Source organism: Vulpes lagopus, chromosome 6 (assembly GCF_018345385.1).
Source record: "Vulpes lagopus strain Blue_001 chromosome 6, ASM1834538v1, whole genome shotgun sequence".
Lineage (NCBI taxonomy): Eukaryota > Metazoa > Chordata > Mammalia > Carnivora > Canidae > Vulpes > Vulpes lagopus.
This window is the reverse complement of record NC_054829.1, coordinates 122,446,512-122,468,571: the sequence shown is the minus strand read 5'-3', so window position 1 is coordinate 122,468,571 and position 22,060 is coordinate 122,446,512. Positions and strand designations below refer to the sequence as shown.

The 22,060-nt window shown below is 35.4% G+C and overlaps 1 protein-coding gene across 2 annotated transcripts in view; it reads right to left on the bottom strand.

The window, feature by feature from the left end:
- Positions 1-22,060, bottom strand: part of C6H4orf33 (chromosome 6 C4orf33 homolog) — a 193,782-nt gene that overhangs the window by 108,434 nt on the left and 63,288 nt on the right. Inside the window, exon 7 of one of the 2 annotated variants that reach the window (XM_041758983.1) lies at positions 16,141-16,314. The exons of the other annotated variant lie outside the window; for it this stretch is intronic. The gene's annotated coding sequence lies outside the window, so the exon portion shown is untranslated. Of the gene's footprint in view, positions 1-16,140; positions 16,315-22,060 lie in introns of those variants that run through there. 2 annotated transcript variants of the gene reach the window in all.

Here is a 22,060-nt window from a genome sequence, read left to right as displayed (position 1 = left end):
TTCATTTGGGGAATATGAAAAATAGTGAAAGGGAATAAAGGTGAAAGGAGAAAAAATGAGTGGGAAATATCAGAAAGGGAGACAGAACATGAGAGACTCCTAACTCGGGGAAATGAACTAGGGGTGGTGGAAAGGGAGGTGGGCGGGGGGTGGGGTGACTGGGTGATGGGCATTGAGGGGGGCACTTGATGGGATGAGCACTGGGTGTTATTCTATATGTTGGCAAATTGAACACTAATAATAAATAAATAAATAAATAAATAAATAAATAAATAAATAATATAGACCAACTTTAGAATAGTGAAAATTGAAAAAACTGGGAAAGGTAACAAGAGGAAAAGAGTGAGGGAAGGGAAAGGCATAAGAGATGGACACTGGGTGTGTCTATAACAATTTACTTTTCAATATCTTTTCAATATTCAAGTCTAGGTGGCAAATGTTTAATCTAGGTAGTGGGTATTAATATTTTCTGTACTTTTCAGTGGTTTGGAAATATTTCACTTTAACAGAATAAATTCTGCTTCTTTACTGTTGAAAGTGTCCTCAGTTTATATAAGATTTTCCAACTAAGACTATTCTCTGCTGCTCTTTTTAGGGAGATGAGTAGAAAGTCTAACCCCAGAAGAGCAGTTATTATCATTAAATCCAATGTGCAAGGACATGTGTAAACAAGTCTTATTAAAGAGCTACCCATAAACCATCCAAACCAGTGATTCATTAAAAAAAAAAAAAATAGCCTCAGGCATATCAGCCCTACTTAAGCCCTTGAACTTTCTTATTTTGCTCCTTTCCCCATAATTTAAGAGAAGGAAATAAAGCTTAAACACCAAGTATATAAATAGTCAAATTTCTAAAAAAAAGTTTAAACGTGCCTTTAAAAACACAGTCATTTTGAAACAAAGGTTGATTTGATTGAGTAAAAATCTATAGTACTCACTGCAAAGACATCACTACTGGAAAGCAGTAGAACTAGGTGCTGTCTATGCCTAGATGAACAAAAAGAGAACTATAACGATAAAGTGGAAATTAGGCCAGTAATTTAGGCATTTTCAAATTAAAATGTCATCTACTTTTCATTTTTCTCTAATCTTATTCTTGATTTTCCAGTAGCTCACTCTCAGAAACTGTAGGCTAGTTAACTGATTGATGCTATGAACAAGTGATGATGGGACAGAGAGTACTTGCATTTACAGAGTTAAAAGGAAGAAAATTGTTTTTTTCCACTTGTGTAGATTATACAAATTTCTTCAACCTGTAAAAAACCTACTATTAAAAAGCTAAACATTTCCCATAAATGTTTCCCATAAATTCCCAGCTCTATTTCTATTAACAGGAGAAGTTTATTGTCATATAAAAGAATATCAATTTCAAGACCAGCTGTTTAGATCCATGTTAATAATATTCAAAGTATGTGCCTAAGTATTTCACTCACAAAATAATATTCAAAACACTGTATATGATACCCTAAAGTATTTCAATCGAAAGGTACAACCTGTGCAATCCAGTCAATTTACTGCCACTCACACAAGAGATGTGTGCATTTCAACCAAAGTCTGCATTAAGCACATATTTGCCTAATGTCACATGTACAAGATCAGAAACTAAACTTGCCTCATCAAAAATGTTGAGGAATGAACATCTTGAAAGTATTTCTTAAAAATTCAGATTCCCTTCCCCCCAGCAAAAGAATTCAGATTCTCAGTCATGATTTTTTTGATTAAAAATTAGAATTAAATTAGTAGTGTTCAAAGTTAGTAACATAAGCTAATTAAATTAGAAAATTTAAATTTTTATTTCTTTTCAAAAATTTTTAGTTTAAATTCAATGCAATTAACATATAGTATATTATTGGTTTCAGAGGTAGAACTTAGTGATTCATCAGTTGCATATAACAGCTGGTGCTCAGGCAGCCCCAGTGGCTTAGTGGTTTAGCGCCTCCTTCAGCACAGGGCGTGATCCTGGAGACCCGGGAATGAGTCCCGCATCAAGCTCCCTGCATGCAGCCTGCTTCTCCCTCTGCCTCTCTTTCTCTCTCTCTCTCTCTGTCTCTAATAAATAATAAAATCTTAAAAAAAAACACACCTGGTGCTCATTCCATCAAGTGCACTCCTTGATGCCCATCACCCAGTTACCCCATCCTCCCACCCACTTTCCCTCCAGCGACCCTTAGTTTGTTTCCCATAATAAAGAGTCTCTTGTGGTTTATCCCCCTTTCTGTTTTTGTCTTACTTTTCCTTCCCTTCCCCTATTTCATCTGTTTTGTTTCTTAAATTCTACATGAGTGAAATAATACGATATTTCTCTTTCTCTGAGCAACTTATTTCGCTTAGCATGATACCTTCTAGTTCCATCCACACCTTTGCAAATGGCAAGATTTCATTCTTTTGAATGGCTGAGTAATATTCCATTGTGTATATATACCACATTTTCTTTATCCATTCATCTGTTGACGGACATTTGGGATCTTTCTATATTTTGGCTATTGTGGAAATTGCTCTATAAACATTGGTTGACAGTGCAATTGCTCTATTTTTAACTGTTTGAGGAACCTCAAAACTATTTTCCAGAATGGCTATAGCAGTTTTCATTCCCACCAACAATGTGAAAGGGGTCTGCTTTCTCCACATGGTCGCCAACATCTATTCTTTCCTGAGTTGTTCATTTTAGCCATTCTGGCTCATGTGAGGTGGCATCTCATTGTGGTTTTGATTTGTATTTTCCTGGTGCCAATTATGTTGAGTATTTTTTTCATGTGTTTATTAACCATTTGGATACCATCTTTGCAGAAATGTCTATTCATGTTTTCTGTCCATTTCTTAAATAGATTTTTTGTTTTTAGGATGTTGACTTTGGTAAGATCTTTATAGATCTTGGATACTAGCCCTTTATCTGATATGTCATTTGCAAATATCTTCTCCCATTCTGTAGGTTTCCTTTTAGTTTTGTCAACTGTTTCCTTTGCTGTGCAAAAGCTTTTTATCTTGATGAAGTCCCAATAGTTCATTTTTGCTTTTGTTCCCCTTGCCTTTGGAGATGTGTCTAACAAGAAGTTGCTGCATATGAGGTCAAAGAAGTTGCTGCCTGTGTCCTTCTCTAAGATATTGATGGATTCCTGTCTCACATTTAAGTTTTTCAACCTAAATTCAATCCTTTTATCCTTTTTTTTTAATTTTATGTATGGTTTAAGAAAATGGTCTAGTGTCATTCTTCTACATGTGGCTATCCAATTTCCCCAACACTATTTGTAAAAGTAACTGCCTCTTTTTTCCATTGGATATTCTTTCCTGCTTTGTCACAGATTAGTTGGCCATAGAGTTGAGAATCCTTTTCTGGGTTCTCTATTCTGTTCCATTGATCTATGTGTCTGGTTTTGTGCCAGGACCATACTGTCTTGATGATTAAGCTTGGTAATACAGCTTAAAGTCCAGAATTGTGATGTTCTGGCTTTGGCTTTCTTTTTCAACATTTATTTTGTTATTTGGGGTCTTTTCTAGCTCCATACAAATTTTAGGGTTGTTTATTCCAGCTCTATGAAAAATGCTGTTGATATTTTGATAGGGATTGCATTGAATAGACTGCTTTGGATAGTATTGACATTTCAACAATATTCATTCTTCTGATCCATGAGCATGGATGTTTTTCCATTTCTTTGTGTCTTCCTCAATTTCTTTTGTAAGTGTTCTATAGTTTACAGAGCACAGATCTTTTGTCTCTTTAGTTAGGCTTATTCCTAAGCACCTTATGGTTTCTGGTGCAATTGTAAATGAGATCAATTCCTTGATTTATTTCTTCTGCCTCATTGTTAGTGTATAGAAATGCAACTGACTTCTGTGCATTGATTTTATATCCTGTGACTTTGCTGAATTTCTGTATCAGTTCTAGCAATTTTTTGGTGGAGTATTTTGGGTTTTCTACATAGAGAATCACATCATCTGTGAAGGGTGAGAGTTTGACTGCTTCTTTGCCAGTTTGGATGTCTTTTATTTCTTTTTGTTGTCTAATTGCTTAGGCTGTGACTTCCAGTACGTTGAACAACAGTGGTGAGGTGAGAGTGGACATCCCTGTTGCGTTCCTGACGTTAGAGGGAAGGCTCAGTTTTTCCCCTTTGAGGATGATATTCACTGTGGGTTTTTCTTCTATGGATTTTATGGTTTTGAGGTATGTTCCTTCTATCCTTACTTGGCAGAGAGTTTTTATCAAGAAAGAATGCTGTATTTTGTCAAATATTTTTTCTGCCTCTATTGAGAGGATCATTTGGTTCTTGTCTTTTATTAATGTGATGTATCACTTTGATTAATTTGTGAATGTTGAGCCACCCTTGCAGCCCAGGAATAAATCCCACTTAGTTTTGGTGAATAACCCTTTCTAATGTACTGTTGGATCCTACTAGCTAGTATCTTGGTGAGAATTTTTGCAACCATTTTCATCAAGAAAATGGTCTGTAATTCCCCTTTTTGGTAAGGTCTCTGTCTGATTTTGGGATCAAAGTAATGCTGGCCTCATAGAAAGACTTTGGAAGTTTTCCTTCTATTTATATTTATTGAAAAAGCTTCAGAAGAATAGGTATTATATTTTCTTTAAATGTTTGGTAGAACTCCCCTGGGAAGCCATCTGGCCCTGGACTCTTGTTTGTTGGGAGGTTTTTGATTACTGATCCAATTTCTTTGCTGGTTTTTGTCTGTTCAGATTTTCTATTTCTTCCTGTTTAAGTTTTGGTTGTTTATGTTTCTAGGAACTTATCCATTTCTTCCAGATTTCCTATGTTTTTGGCATATAATTGCTCAAATTATTCTTTTATAATTCTTTGCATTTCTTCGGTGTTGGTTGTGATCTCTTTAATTCATGATTTTATTTATTTGAGTTCTTTCTCATTCCTTTTTGATAGGTCTGGCTAGGGGGTTATCTGTCTTATTCATTCTTTCAAAGAACCAGCTCCTAGTTTCGTTGATCTGTTCTACTGCTCTTTTGAATTCTATGTCATTAATTTCTGCTCTAATCTTTATTATTTCTCTTCTCCTGCTGTATTTAGGCTTTGTTTTCTGTTCTTTTTCTAGCTCCTTTAGGTATAAGGTTAAGTTGTGTATATGAGACTTTTTTTGTTTCTTAAGAAAGGCCAGTATTTCTATATACTTCCCACTTAGGACCACCTTTGCTGCATCCCAAAGGTCTGAACTGTCATGTTTCATTTTCATTTGTTTCCATGTATTTTTTAAATTTTATTTCTTTAAATGTAATTATTAACATGCTTAGTTCATTTGTAATAATGAGCAAAAAATAATTTCACTCAACTCTGTTTGACCTAAAAATTTAAATTTCTTGCAGTGATGTATACCATTGACATATTTTATTTTCAACATACTATGACATTTCAACATCTTTTAAAAAAAAAAAAGCATTTCTGTTTGGAGAGAAATTGCCTCTCCCTGGGCTAGCCAATTCTTAGAGATAGCAAAGGGCCCAGCTAGGAGCACATCTTTTATATGTGCACACTAACCAATGCAAAGCTATTTCTCCTCTACCTGGCCATACAACTCAGGAAGAAATATTACTCTGCCTTAATCATCCCAGGGCCAGGTACCAGGCAACTAGGGACCATTTTTTGAGCTTAGAGCTCACCAAAAGTATTCAGACTAACCAATCCTAACTTTCCTGTCCTGCCTTGCTTTTCTCTCAAAAATCCCATAAAGCAGTGGCCTAGGTGCTCCCATAGCTCTTTTTCCTTCTGCCTCCTGACCCATGCTAGTGTTTACCATGTGATCCTTCATGGCATGCCATGCCTCCTGTTTTAAGGACCTATGCATATAATAAACTGTTTTCCTGAGCTTCTCCTGCATCTCCTCTTGTGGCCACACCTGACTGACCATCACATAACGCAAACAGGATTTTATTTTACTTGTTTTCCTGTTTTCTACATGCAATACTACTGATGATTGTCCATCAGTATCTATTTATCCCTGCTACCTTTTAATAACAGATATCACTGGTTTTACCTAACCTATGACTGCCTAGCTCAAGGGGACATTTCCTAGCTTCCCTTGCAGCTAGATATGGCCCTTTTGCCAGGTTTTGGTCAAACTTATCACATAGATAAAAAATAAAACTTGTTTTTTGTTCATCTAAAAGGCAAAAATAGGAACAACATCTAGCAAATATGTAGAAGTGAGTTTCAATTAAATATAGAAAATCGCTTTCTAATAATAGCACTTTAGAAGCTACTGCACTTCCAACACTATATCTGCTTTTCTTTCCGTTTTTAAGATTGTATTTATTTACTTATTTATTTAAGAAAGAAAGAGAGTGTGCAAGCAGGAGGAGGAGCAGAGGGGGAGGGAGAAAGAATCTCAAGCAGATTCTGTGCTAAGTGAGCTTGATGCGAGACCAGATCCCAGAACCCTGAGAGCACAACTTGAGCCAAAAGCAAGAGTCAGATGCTTAACTGACCAAGCCACACAGGTACCCAGATCTACCCCCTAGATCTGCCTTTCAAAAGTTGTATAGTATCCTCTACCAACAAAATGGAAGGAAGAATTTCTGAATTGATTTGAAGATTTGAATAGATGGGCATTAAAGTTTCTTGCAGCCTAATATTCTGCAATTCTACATCAGGTAGGAAAAGGAAAGTTGGGAGGAGGATGAGAAAATGGGAAGCAGGATAGAATGGGGCAAAGAATAAGGAATAAAGAAAAGACAATTTTAATTTATCACCAAGATAGATTATTGGGAAATACATCTGAGTAACTAGAAAGAAATTGCTTTATCATTTTTATACAATACCAAGTTTCCTGGTACATGTCCTTCTCTTTCTAAGAAAGCAAAAAAATAATCACAATACATTTCAAACAAATATGTTTGAAAATCTAGAAAGCAAACTCCAGATTCAGAGTATTGTTATAAAATTATATCTCATGGTCTTAAGATTAATTTTACTGGAATTGAACATGCCTTTCATTTATCATTTATTATTTATGGTAGCACTTTTAGACTGCTTGATTGATTCATGTTACAATCACAGAGTAACTTACTATTCTAATTTATAACACGATGTCTGTTGACTTTTGCCATACTTATATCTCTCCTGGGTTCTGTCACTTTACAAACTTCTTAGTTAATGGCTCCTTCCAATTTATTAATGTCTAATTAAAGCAAATAACATAAATTACTATATCATGCTTTTCTTGGCACTGTTTCTACTGCCTAACACAATGTTATTGTTATAAGTGGGCCTCAGAAATACTTTCATTCAATGATTGTTTATTGAGGTTCTATTCTATACCTGCCAATGCTCTGGGCACTGGGAATGATATGGTCCTGTGGCTAAGAGCGCAGGCTTCTAGGTTGAATGAATCTGGGTTTGAATCCCTGCTCTGTCACTTAGTATACCTCAGTTTCTTATACTGCAGTTTCCTCACCTGTAAAAATGGGCAAAATAACAATGCTTCCTTCCCAGGTGAAAACAGAATAACATAATATATGTAATGAGATTAGCATTCCCTAGCATATGATAAATCCTCATATATCATTAAATGATATATGGAATATAAATGTTATTTATAAGTTAATCACATTGTATCTATAAGATAATGTCAATAACATAACCATTCATATTGTAATCTATGTACTATAATTCACTGGATAAAAGTTCCATGAAAAAAGGACTTTTTGCCTAATTTTTTTTTTTTCATTACTATGTGTCTACTGCCTAAAAGAGTGCCTGGAACATACTAAGCACACCAAAAAAAAAGTGCTTTAAATAAATGAATCAGTAATCAACACATATTTAAAATGATTTCATTTTCTTTATTACAGGCATTAATTTCAAAAATTAGAAACTACATGGAAGAATGCTATACTAAGATTAAATAAAGAGGTGCCTGAGTGGCTCAGTTCGTTGAGTGTCCAACTTTTGGTCTTGGTTCAAGTCTTGATCTCAGGGTCATGAGACTAAGCCCTGCATTGGGCTCCACGCTCAGAGAGGAGTTGGCTTGAGGTCCTCTCCTTTTCCTTCTCCCTCTTCCCTTCCCCCTGCATTGCCCCCCAGCAAATAAATAAATATTTTTAAAAATTAAAATAAGAATGAATTTCAACATATCCAAGATAAGTTAGTTCCTTCCAGGATGCTTAGAAAGACAAGGTCTGTTATGCAGGCAAAAAGCACTTATAGTAAAAATCAACAACATAAAAAACAAGTGTTTGCAAGGATATAGAGAAAAAGGAATCCTCTTGCACTGCTGGTGGGAATGCAAACCTGTGCAGCCACTGTGGAAAACAGTAGAGATTCCTCCAATAGTTAAAAATAGAACTACCCTACATGACCCAGCAATTGTACTACTGGATATTTACCCAAAGAATACAAAAACTCTAATTCAAAGGGATACATACACCCCTATGTTTACAGCAGCATTATTTACAATAGCCAAATTATAGAGCAGCCCACATGTCCACTGATTGATGAACAAAGAAGAAGTGATTATATAGATATGTATCTATTTATCTATCTATCTATATATAGAGAGAGAATATTACTCATCCCTAAAAAAGAATGAGCTCTTGCAAATGTGCAACAACATCGTTGGAGCTAAACAATAAATGCTAAAGTCGAAGAAAGACAAATAAGTCAAAGAAAGACAAATACCCTATGATTTTATTGATATATGGAATTTAAAGGTTTTTTACTTATGTATTTATTTATTTGAGAAACAAAGATGGTGAGAGAGTGTAAGCAGGGGGAAGAGAGACAGAATGTCAGGGAAAGACAGAACCTCAAGCAGACTCTGCGCTGAGTGTGTGGGCCTGATGCAGGACTCGATCTCATGACCCTGAGATCATGACCTGAACTGACATCAAGAGCTGGACGTTCAACCAACTGAGCCACCCAGGCACCTTTTATATGTGGAATTTAAGAAACAAAACAAATGAGCAAAGGGGGAAAGAGAGAGAGAAAGAAACAAACTAAGAAACAGACTTAGTTATACAAAACAAAGTGGTCACCAGAGAGGAAGTGGGTGGAGGGATGGGTTAAGTAGGTGACGGGGATTAAGAAGTGCACTTGCTGTATTGAGCACTGGGTATTGTATGGAACTATTGAATCACTATATTGTACATTTAAAACTAATATGATACTATATGTTAATTAATTAAAATACTTTTTAAAAAACTACTTACAGTAAAATGCCTACTTCTCTTATAATCTAAATAAGAAATCTTTAAATTGGCAACAAATGTAGTGAGTTAATTAAACATACCTGTTAGATACTCAGAGTGTCTTGAAAAACCCAAAATGATAAACTCTTGATTTTCTTATTAATCTCAGGGCTACGCAAGACAAATGCTTTTAACAGAAGAAATTAAAATATTAATAATTCCAATCTTATCTCCTAACAACATATTTTAGTAGTTCTTGGAGTACAGCAAAATGGCTTATGCACATTTGTTTTTCCATTCAATATCCCAGAAAATCTGCCAAAAGCCAGGGTTGCAGATGGAAAAGAAGGAAAAAAAAAACATAAAGAACTTAAATAACCCACCAAAATTTACATCTAAGAATTATATAATGACTGTACTGGAGATGTGGAGATACAATGGACACCAGTCACTTGTCTCTATCACATTTTCCTTCTCCCTTTTGTTCAAAAGCCTTGAAGCCTTTGAAAAAGTGCTCCTTACCCTTCTCTGTGTGACTTAGGCAGGGCTGCCAATTACAGTATCATAGCGTCTTTACATACTGAAGTGGGAAGAAGAAATCTGTTTCCTTTATAGTGGCTAAATTAGGATTACTGCACATTTTCAACTCCCTGAGTCATCTCCCTCACCACCACCTCATAAAAGAAGCCCGTCTCTATAGGAGGAAAGAATTAAGGCAGATATACAGAAATATGGAAGAGATGTAGAGATGAATAGGGGAGGGTCAGACATGGGGGTGTGAGAAGAGAAAAGAGAAAGAGAAAAATATGTGTTGCCATCACTCTAATCTTTGGATTGAAGAGGGCCAGCTAGTCTTCATCTTCTTAAATTCCTGAGCCAACAATTCTCTTTCTGCTCCTAGAGTTTTACTTCTTCCACTTACAAATAAAAGAATTCTGATGAATATAGAAGTCTTTCAATTTAATTTAATTACAAAATATATAGAGGTAGAGTGTAAGTTTATAAGTCAAAATATTTCAAGTCTTATGAATATTCAAGATTTCTCACTTTGGGCACTTTTTTTTGTTTCATATTTTTAATGTTTTATCCATTTATAGGATTAAAACTGCAAAACATTTGGGTTTTACTCATTGAAGTTTTTCTCTTTGAGATGTGAATGCTCACACCATTAATAAAAATGAAGAACTGATTTACTTTTTTTCACTTTTAAGAAATTATACCAGCAATTCAAGTTAATATAATTATCATTAAGCTATTAACAGAGGGAGGATAGCACAGGGATTAAAGAGCATGGACTCTGAAACCAGACTGCCTGGATTCAAATTTAGACTCTTCCATATAGGAGCTGTGAGAACTTGGTCAGGTTATCCAAAAGACGTATGTTTCCTCACCAGTAAAATGGATTATGGTATGGTGACAGGATTTGAAATGTGAACAGTGCTTAGAATGTCATTTGAGCTGAAATTAAGCATTGCATTAGCGTTAGTCATTATGGTTGCTCTTATCATCTAAAACAATGTGATGAAAAAAAAAAACCAATGTGATGTTTTAAAATGCCTCATTGAAAAAAAAAAGTCTCATTGGGTTGGCTCATTTTATCACCTTACAGTTTGCTTCAATGAAAGAAATGAGGATCAGAATTTCTTGATAGATGCACAAAAGTTTAGGGTACATTTCAAAACTGATGAAGCATTTTAGCAATGGTAGTAGTGCCAAATCCAAGAATAGCATGGTGGTTCCCTCTGCTGCTTAGCCTTTTTCCTCTAAGGAAGAGGAATGCAGTGGAAGCAAATTTTCTGACTGAGACTAGAGGCTAAAAGAATCTAATAATGATTGCTTTGCTTGTTTTTTTTACAATATGATATTTTTTTAATGTTGCACTGTGATTCTAGAGATTGCATGCTCAAATATGCAAAGGACTAGGTATGTACTGTAACATGCTCAAATATGCAGAGACCCAGGCATGTACTGTAATGGCACTCTGAGTCTTGTAAATTATAAAAACACACTGTAAGTTCAAAAAAATCTGGTGGCCATATTCAGCCATTTGGATGCCTGGTTATACATCCAAAGGTGAATACTGACTTTATCTGGGTAGTAATATTACAGATGACTTTTACTTGTGTATGTATCTTTTATTATTTCCAAAGTATTTTACAATGTATATCACTTACTTTTATCATCAAAGGAGAAAAATACACAAAACATGTGATCTTTTCAGAAAAATTATAGGTTCATGACTCAGCTACATCAAACAGAATTTGCTAATTTGTTGCATCTAAAAAATCACAAAACAAGCTTTGGAAGAAAAGCACAGCATAAATAAGCATTTTAAAGAAAAACTGTATAGAAAGTTAAAGAAATCTGTGGATGAGATTAATTTGAGGAGGTGAAGAACATCCTTAGATGACTGGCTGTCATATGGAAAAGTCCAGTATAGCATTTTCAACAGGAAGAACGTGAAGCAATTCAAATAGACTAAATGTGGTTAAGTGCTTTGTCAGCATGGTAAAATTGTATTTAACTATCCAAAATAACTAAATAAAGAATTTTTTTTCTTTAAGGCTATAGCCATGTAATGTATCTCTAACCCATACTTCTTGACTGAACATGTTTACAGATAACAATATTGTTTGTCCTGCACAATTAAGGCATGAAGAATCTATATACCCTTGTATGGACTTTGCATAGAAACAAGTGATACCCTAGACACAGCTGAATTGATTGCTTTAAATTTTACAATTTTAAAGTTTAAAACAAAGGCTTTAGAGCTCAGAATTCATCTCACCAGGAAATTGTCTTCTAAACTTTGCTTACTGACTTAAATTCTATAAAACATGGGGGAGGTATAGAACTTACTTAGTGAAGTTGAATTAATATTCTAATAATATTCTAAAAGACACTGGGTATCACGACTACCTAGGATCTCTCTATAGGATTCAGATCTTTGAGGCTAGTTTCATGAAATAACCAGCCCTATGAATTTAAATCAGGAAATGGGTCAGCCTTAGGAAATACCATAATTTCTGTCACCTGTGTGATTTTGCATTTCAGAGGAATTGCATAGTCACTTTAATGCTTCTAACATTGTACGATGTCTACAATAATAAATATGGGTGAGACTTATCCATATTTTGCAAACCAAACAGAATGTTTGAGAGTTTAATGATTTTTAAAAACTATTTGGAAAGCCACCCTAAAGCAGCAAGCAGCTTTAGTATGCATTAAAAGATTTTTACCAGCAGAGTTCCATCTCAAGGTACTATTCCCTCTTGCTTTATAAAAACAAAACAAAGTAACATTTCAAGGCACTGTACCTAGCAGTCCCATGGACCAGTCTCTTGCTTCAACAGTGTTTGCCAAACAGACCCAGGGATGACCCTTCGTCCAGCCTCAGATCACCCTCCAACTTCTTTTCCAGTAGCAACTTTTGGAATTATCTTCTCAGCCAACCTCTGCCTCTGGCAATAAGCCAACAGCATATTTTGAGTTTAGCTCTTTATTGCCAATCAACCATGAGCTCCCACGTTAGTAAGAATTATTCCACCAGGGTGGAGGCTACTGTCAAATGTCTGATCAACACACGTCCTCAAGCCTCCTACACCATTTTTCTCTAGGCTTCTATTTTGAGCATGACAAGGTGGCTCTGGAGGGCATGGGCAGCTTCTCAGATACTTAGCTGGATTTGGCTGAGAAGGTTAAGGGCACCAATGTCTCTTGATGCAAATCAGCTCAGCAGCCATGCCCTCTTCTAAGATATGCAGAAGCTGTTCCAAGATGAATGAGGTAAAACCCTGAATGCCATGGAAGTTGCCCTGGTCTAGGGAAGACCCTGAACCAGGGTCTGTTTTGTACCTGTGTGTCCATCATTCCAGAACTGCATTTCTATGAGTTCCTGGAGAACCACCTCCTTGATGAAGAGGGGAAGCTCATCAAGAAAATGGCAACAACTTAAATGACCTCCCAGGCTGGCTGGTCTCCAGGCTGGGCTGGGCCAGTATCTCCTAGAAAAGCTCACCCTCAAGTAGGTGTGGAGCCTCTGGAACCCAGTGGCCCTTGAGGGACCTCTCTGGTATCCCCCTCCTGTTGGGGCTTCTGCTTGAGCCTCTCCCTGCAGCTACTAGGTAGCTTTTTAACCACTCTGAGGCCCTCTCCCAAACTGGGGATCAAATAGAAACAATAAAGCTTTTTGCAGAAAACAAACAAAAACGATTCAACAATTGCAGATAAAAAACAATCAACAATTGAGAAATTTAATCCAGAAAGCATCAAGAAAGTAAACATTTGTAAACAGTCACATTCTGAAGAAGGAAAATCTAGAACCTAAAAAAATGAAAGTTTTATATTCAATATTACTGCAAACTATTTTTAGAAAATTCAATGCAACATTCTCATGACCTTACGAATATTAAATATTAAAAGCAATTTACCTGGTGTCCATACAAAATATGTAACTCCAAATTTACATACATATGTAAATTCTATATATTCTGTTCCAATTGTTTCCCAGAGTGATTTCACAGAAACATTAATTCCACAGAATTTTTATAGATAGCAAATATTAAATGTGGGAGACATCTTAGAACAGTAGGTGAGTTCAGATTATGCCTACTCTGCTTATGTGATCATGGGCAAATTTTTTAACTGCCATATGCTTCAGTTCCCTAATCTATGAAACAAAGATAAAAATGGTATCTGGATCATAGAACTAATGCATAAAGTGTTTAGAATAGTGTCTGGAAGATAGTAAATACTCAGTAAGTGGTATTTAACAAGTGGTTGCCATTGTTATTGATATTGATATTGCTGCTATGTAAAAAAAAGTACAGTGGAAAAATATGTTTGCAATGTTTTGGGTTATAATATACAACAGATTTCTCTTCTGAAGGATTTTGGAGTTACTAATATGCTCATATCCATAATGACTCTCCAAGGGACAAATAGAGTTTGCAGTGCTTTCCAAACTTTTGTCACTGGAATCTTTCCCCGACCCCCTCAGCATATTTTTCAAAACTAGTATCAATGATTAGACCTGAAGGATATAAGTAAATAGAGGATTTCAAAAAGAATTTTTTAAAAAGATAATACAAACAAATCTATCTACTGTGATCACTTTAGTAAGAAATTTTTAAAATTCTAGTTCTAAAATCAGACCTGACTTTAAGTACCAACTCCATTACTTAGGTATTATGTGATCTTAGGCAGGATAATGAACTTCTCTGAGCCTCTGCTTCCTCATTTGTAAAATGATGATAGTAAACATACCTATTACACAGGATTGCTATGAGGATTAAATGGAAAAATATTTGTCAAGTACTTGCCAAAATGCTGTCAAACTGGGGACAAAGATTCTGTTTGGAGCATCCTGTGAGGTGTCCCCATTCCCCCACCCCACCCACATGAGTCTATGACCCTCTCATGCTGAGAATGACTTGAGAATCAGGAGAATTCTGATATCTCCAAATATTTCTGGTTAAGGACACATTATTGCTAGCATACGATTTTTTTGAATGATAACATTAATCCTAACCATAAAAAACTATGGCATAACAAATTATTCAGCTTTATGACTGAGCCCTGCTGAGACCATGTCTCTATCAGGACTTACAGGGGCTAAAGGAAGCTGTTCAGAAAGATCCTATATTTTCTTTTGTTTTGTGTGTGCCTGCTTCTGCTAGGTTTCTGTATTTGTTATTATTATAAGCTGGAAAATTGATGTAATTAATTATATTGCAGTTTGGGTGGGATGGAGGTTGGGTGTTCTTTTTATCTGTAGCTAAACATAAATACTATAGCAAAACAGTGCCTCACCATAAGCACACAATGAATATGAACTGTTACCTATCATCCCCATTCAGGGTTGGATGCAGAGGATTTATGGAGTAGAAGCTTATATAATCTGGGAGGACCCTGCCTGAAAAAAAGAAATATAAAATTAGACCATGCAAGGGGCCCCAAAGCATAAGCTTTATTAGCTTTATAATAAATCCACTTAAAGGACAGAAAATACATATTCCTGCCTTTAAGGAGTTTTAAATATAATAAGGGAAATATGATAGTACCTAAGAGTTTAAACAGCAGTGTAAACTATAAGAGAAAATTCAATATAGCAGTGCAAAAAGGTCACAAAGCAGGACATAATAAATTTCTAAATGAATGGCGTAGTTAATATATATTATGGGAGATCAAGAGACAGAGTGATCACCATGACCTGGATTATCCTAGAAGGCTTCACAGAGGACGTAACATTTTAGTTGGGTTGAAAAGGGAGAATTAGGGTAGGCAGAAAGAAAAGAAAATTCTATGTGTTCAAATGTTCAAATCATTTAAAATGACAGACCTGCTTGGTTGAGGTAGAAGTTTCTGGAAGACAGAGATTGAATATGGTTTGAGAGCAACCAATTAAAGATTTTGAATAGCAGTCTAACAATTTGGGGCTTAACCTTACAAGCAAAATGGAGCTACTAATCTTCTTAAAAATAATAAAGCAGTGTTTTATGACCACCAGTCACATCACCACCAGGGTAGTACCAAAGCTGAGGGAAACATAGAACACATATTATTATATATGGCAAAGCTCTCTTATAATAGATATTACTCATCTCAGAGTTTTCAAATACCTCATGCTATTTAACCTGAGTATCTGAAAATTCAGTGACATGGTTAAGCTGGGGGAAGGGTAGGTGGCCGGGGAGATGGGGTGACTGGGGGATGGGCACTGAGGAGGGCACCTGACAGGATGAGCACTGGGTGTTATACCATATGTTGGCAAATTGAACTTCAATAAATAAATAAATAAATAAAATATATATATATATATATAATTTTTAAAAGCTGGGGTCAAAAAATTGTGTGACTTGGAATTCAGATTTTTGAAGTCTGTATCTCATAGGTACTTAAGAAAATTATTTATGAAATACTTATAAGTAGCAAAACTTGTGAAAACGTTAGGCCAAGTAATAAATATAGATAATTACTCTATTTCAAGAGTTGAATGCCATTTGCCATCAACAAAATAGAAAATTTTTCACCTTCATATTTCCAGAGCCCATCAAGAGGCTGATCTGCTTACCATGGTGGTGATGGAGAACTGTCAAAGAAAGCATTCACTTCGATCAGTAAGCCTTGAATCCTAAGTTTAAACTTGAGAGTAAGTTGTCCCATGGAGTAACTCTGTATTACAGCCATCAAAAAAGAGACAAAAGAGCAAATACCATGATATAAGTAAAGAAAACAATGTGTTTCTTGCTCCCCAGGTCTTGATAAAATTAAACTTAAATAACCTTTTTTAATTAATATCCTTAAGGCAATCAACACCTCATTACATTTTAAGGAATTCTATTAATTGTACTTAAATCTTTTTGTATGGTATTCACTCATATCAAAATTTGGACAAAAAATAATTTGAGGAATTGCTTTTTGTGACTTAATACACAGGAACATTTATTTATGTAGTATTCATAATGTTTAACAATGTGAATTTGCTTTTATTCATCTCACAAATAATTTTTTTAGAAGATTTTTTTTTATTTATCATGAGAGGCACAGAGAGAGAGAGAGAACGGCAGAGACACAGGCAGAGGGAGAAGCAGGCTCCATGCAGGGAGCGCGATGTGGGACTCGATCCCAGGACTCCGGGATTATGCCCTGAGCCAAAGGCAGATGCTCAACTGCTGAGCCACCCAGGCATCCCTCCACAAGTAATTTTTGAGGACATATTATGTGTACAGCTTCTCAGTAGGTCCTAGAGAAAATTTAAAGAAATTTAAGATGTAATCCCTGTCCTAAAAGTACATATAATTTTTACAATCAGAAAGAAAAATAAAATGTACATCTACAAATTAATGAATAGTTCAAGGAAACATAGATTTAGAACCAGATTAGATTACACAGAAAAGTAACAGAAACGTGGAGATAAATGTAACTTTGTAATAGTCAGAAAATGCTCCTGGGACTTGACCTTCACAAGAAAATACATATGCTAAATATAACTATCTTGAATAGCTTATTTGGAGTGTTTATTTTGCCTACTTCAACTTCAACTTTTTCCAAAGCTGAAAATAATGACATCAATTGGTTAGCATTTACTGTTCACATTCCATGCTAGATGCTGACTTCTTTTTTTTTTTTTTTTTTAATTTTTTATTTATTTAAGATAGTCACAGAGAGAGAGAGAGAGGCAGAGACACAGGCGGAGGGAGAAGCAGGCTCCATGCACCGGGAGCCTGATGTGGGATTCGATCCCGGGTCTCCAGGATCGCGCCCTGGGCCAAAGGCAGGCGCCAAACCGCTGCGCCACCCAGGGATCCCTAGATGCTGACTTCTATGTATTCCCCCAAATTTATTAGAATATTGTTTTTACCGAGGTATACATTAAATGTTTATTAAGTATTAATCAATGAAAGAAACATTTCTTGTGAAACCACCATCTGCCTTTTCAGTGCTACATGTTAAAACCACAAAAGCAAGGCATTTCCCTTGCCCTCAGGTGATTTGTAATCTAGCAGAAAAGAGAACTATAAACAATATAAGAGAAAATTGTGAAAAGTGCTTTAATAGAAGTTTGGGAACACAGAGCAGGAGGCTCTAGTTCTAATGGCGGGGAACTGGAAGAGTGGGGAGCATCTCAAAAACTTGACAGAGGTTACAGTTAAAGATGTGTAGGAACAGAAGAGGAAAGGAAACCACTGTATTGTAAAAAATAGCATGAACGAAAGCAGAGGGTATGTTGAAAGCTGAAGAGAGATGTGAGAGCAGGTATAAACAGAGCATGCTGTACATGGTGGAAAATCGTGGCAGGGTAGAGGGGGGAGGTGATATAGTCAGAGAATTCATGCTAGTAGAAGTGGGTGCAGATCTCAGGAGTTAACATCAAAGTTTATTTTTTTAATATTTTATTTATTTATTCATGAGAGACACAGAGAGAGAGGCAGAGACACAGGCAGAGGGAGAAGCAGGCTCCATGCAGGGAGCCCAACGTGGGACTCGATCCCGGGTCTCCAGAATCATGCCCTGGGCTGAAGGCGACGCTAAACCGCTGAGCCACCCAGGCTGCCCAACATCAAAGTTTATGATGAAACTACGTGGAACTAAAAAAAACAAAAAACAAAAAACAAAAAACAAACAAACAAAAAAAAGAAACTACGTGGAACTATTGTAGGGTTTTAAGCAGAGAATTTACTGACAAGGTTTATGCTTAAGAAGAATCACTTTGGAGGATGTATAGAAGAACAAAAATACTCTAAGAAATTTTGAAGTCTTTCTAAAATTTATTTTTCTATCCCAGCTTCCCCTAACTGCACTGGTAAGCTTTCATTTTCAAAGTTATAGTCTTTATTTCAAATGATTCTTTTGAAACGTCTGAAGAGAAAAGGATTTTAAAGAATTGAACTCAATTCAGTAACAATGGAACTCTTTATTCCCTCTCTGCAGCATAATACTTCTTGAATGTCCTAGTGCTAGATACACTCATGCCTTCTCAATTATTCCTTTCTCATTATATAAAGAAAATTAACCAAAGTTATTCTGACTGAAGGAAAGAAAGCAAAATTTAGCGCCAAGAATAAATTACTGTAAGCACTGAATGCTATAGGTTTAAACAGCCATTTAGAAAGCTATCCCATCATAAAAGCAAAGGAAATTTATCTGCACAAAAGTTTAAAAATCCATATATTCAATGGCATTATTGTTCATATTCTCAAATCATGTCTAGCTCTGAGCTACTTTTGCATAAAAAAAGAATTGGAACAATTTTAAAATGTATCATGTTGAGGGTTTTTTTTTTCCCTTTCTTTACAAATAGATCATGTTCTAATATCTCAAAGTGGTCAAAGGCGTTCTTCTGGCAACTTGCAAATTTCAGTAAAAACATCAACTTTAGTAAAAATTCAAAGTGTCAGATAATCTTAATTGTGTAGGAAATTTTAGTTGTTTTGTTATATAGTTTAGAAATATCAAATTCCAACAAGAAAACTTATGGAACAAAATAAAATTAACATGCATGGACAGAAAGCACATGTTTTTTATTCTAGTATTCAAGTGTTCTCTGGAATGAAACTTCTTTTTTAAAAAAAGATTTTATTTATTTATTTGAGAGTGAGAGATAGGAAGAAAGAGAACATGAGCAGCGGGAGAGGGAGAAGCAGACTCCCCACTACGCAGGGAGCCCACTGTAGGGCTCAATTCCAGGACCCAGGGATCATGACTTGAGCCAAGGGCAGACACTTAACCAACTGAGCCACCCAGGCTCCCTGAATGAAACTTCTTAATGAGGTATCTTTTTATTAAACACAATTAGTATATAAGGAAAAGCTTAAGTGCAAATACAAAACAAAAACCTCACAACACTATATATGGCAGTTCTGGGGTATCCTTATGTTCAATTGCTGATGCAATTATGACACAGAACCCCTTTTGGCCTGATGAAGTTTTATTTTTGTAAAGATTTTATGTATTTATTTGAGAGAGTGAGCGAGAGAGAGAGCTCTCACACAAACTGGGGAAGAGGAAGAGAAAGAAGCAAACTCCCCGCTGAGTGGGGACCCCAATGTGGGCCTCAATCCCAGGATCCGGGGATCATGACCTGAGCCAAAGGCAGACACTTAACTGACTGAGCCACCCAGGTGCCTCTGGCTGGATGAAGTTTTAGTTTTAGTTTCTTAAATCAAATTTCCACAAAGGAATAATACATCACCTATAGTAACAGAAACATGTTATTTGGCCAAAAATGCTATGACTCCTGAAGGGCAACACTGAATTTTTCTAAACTGGAGTAAGTAAACTTCTAAAAGTCAATCAAAGAGCAGACAATATTCTTAACATGTCTCGTTTAGCTATATAAACTTTTATTGATTTCTCTCTTCTTTCATTTTTTTAACTGAAGTAAATTTCACACGTAATATTTTCAGATGTACAACAGAATCATTTGAGATTTGTATTCATGTGAAGTGATCATCACAATCAGGCTAGTTACCATGATTCACCATACAAAAAAAAAGATTATTTTTTCCTATCCTTGTGATGAGAACTTTTAAGAGTTCTCTTGGCAACTTTCACACATGCAGTACAATATTATTAACTATAATAATCATACTGTATGTTACATCCCCATGATGTCCCATTTAATTTACATCTGGAAATGTATACCTCTTGAACCCTTCCACCCATTTCTCCAACCCAAACCCCTTTCTCCTCTCACAACCACTAATCTGTTCTCTATATCTATGGGGTTTGCTTTCTTTATTCATTTGTTTTGTTTTCTTTTACATTCCACATATAAATAAAATCATATATTATTTGCCTTTCTCTATCTAACTTATTTCCCTTAACATAATACCTTCAAGTTCCACTCACTTTGTTGCAGTTGGAACAATTTCATTCTTCTTTATGGATGAGTAGTATTGCATTGTATATATACACTACAGTTTCTTTATCCATTCATCTACCAGGGACATTTAGGTTGTTTATGTATCTTGGCTATTGAAAATAATGCTGTGGTGAACATAGGGTTGCACATAACTTTGAATTATTTTTTTCAAATAAATATCCAGAAGTGGAATTGCTGGATCATATGGTAGGTTTTTTTTGTTTTTGTTTTTTGTTTTGTTTTGGTTTTTTTTGAGAAAACTGCATACTTTTTTCCGTAGTGGCTGCACCAATTTACATTCCCACCAACAGTATACAAGGGCTCCCTTTACTCCACATCCTCACCAGTACTTGTTATTTCTTATCGTTTTGATACTAGCCATTCTAATATATGTGAGATTATATCTCATTATGGTTTTGAGTTCCATTTCCCTGGTAATTAGTGAAGTTGAGCATATTTTTGTGTGTATGTATGTCTTCTTTGGGAAAGAAAGTCCCTCTGTTCATGTTTTAATTGGATCATCTGATTTTTTGCTACTGAGTTGTAGGAGTTCTTCAGATATCTTGGATATTAACCTCTTGTCAAATATATGATTTGCAAATATTTTCTCCCATTCAGTACACTACCTGTTCATTTTGTTGGTTTCCTTGGCTGTGAGGAACCTTTTTAGTTTGATGTAATCCCACTTAATTATTTTGCTTTTGTTGCCTTTCTTTTGGAGTCAGACCCAAATTAAATTTAGTGTTGCTGGTTTCACTGATCTGTTCTATTGTTTTTTTTAGTTTCTATTTCATTTATTTCTGCTCTAATCTTTATTATTTCCTTCTTTCTGCTGTTTTGGGGTTTGTTTGCTCTTCTTTTTCCAGCTCTTTAGGTATAAGATTACATAGTTTCTCCAAGGTTTCTCTTGCTTCTGACTTTATTACTATAATCTCTCTTAGAACACCTTTTGCTGTGTCCTAAAGATTTTGAACCATTGTGTTTTCATTTCATTTGGCTCCACGTGTTTTTCTATTTCTTCTTTGACTTCTTGGTTGACTCACTCATTGTTTAACCTCCATGTGTTTGTGAGTTTTTTCCAGATTTTTTTCTTGTGATTGATTTCCAGTTTCATATCATTGATATCAGAAAAGACACAATCTTTGCAATCTTTTTCAATCTGTTGAGACTTGTTTTGTGAACTAACATGTGACCTATTCTGGAGAATGTTCCATGGGCTCTTAAAAAGAGATGACATGTTCTGACCATATTCATTAAGTCCATCTGATCCAATATGTCACTCAAAGCCACTATTTCTTTGTTGATTTTCTGTTTGGATGATCTATCCATTGAGATAAGTAAGATGTTAAAGCCTCTTATTATTATTGTATTATTATTGATTTCTTTATTTCTATAAATAGTTGCTTTATGTTGGGTACATAAATATTTACAATTTTTATATCTTCTTGTTGATGTGTTCCCTTTATGATTATATAGTGTCCTTCTTTGTCTCTTGTTAGTCTTTGTTTTATAGTCTATTTTGTCCAATATGAGTGAGTATTGCTACCCCAGCTT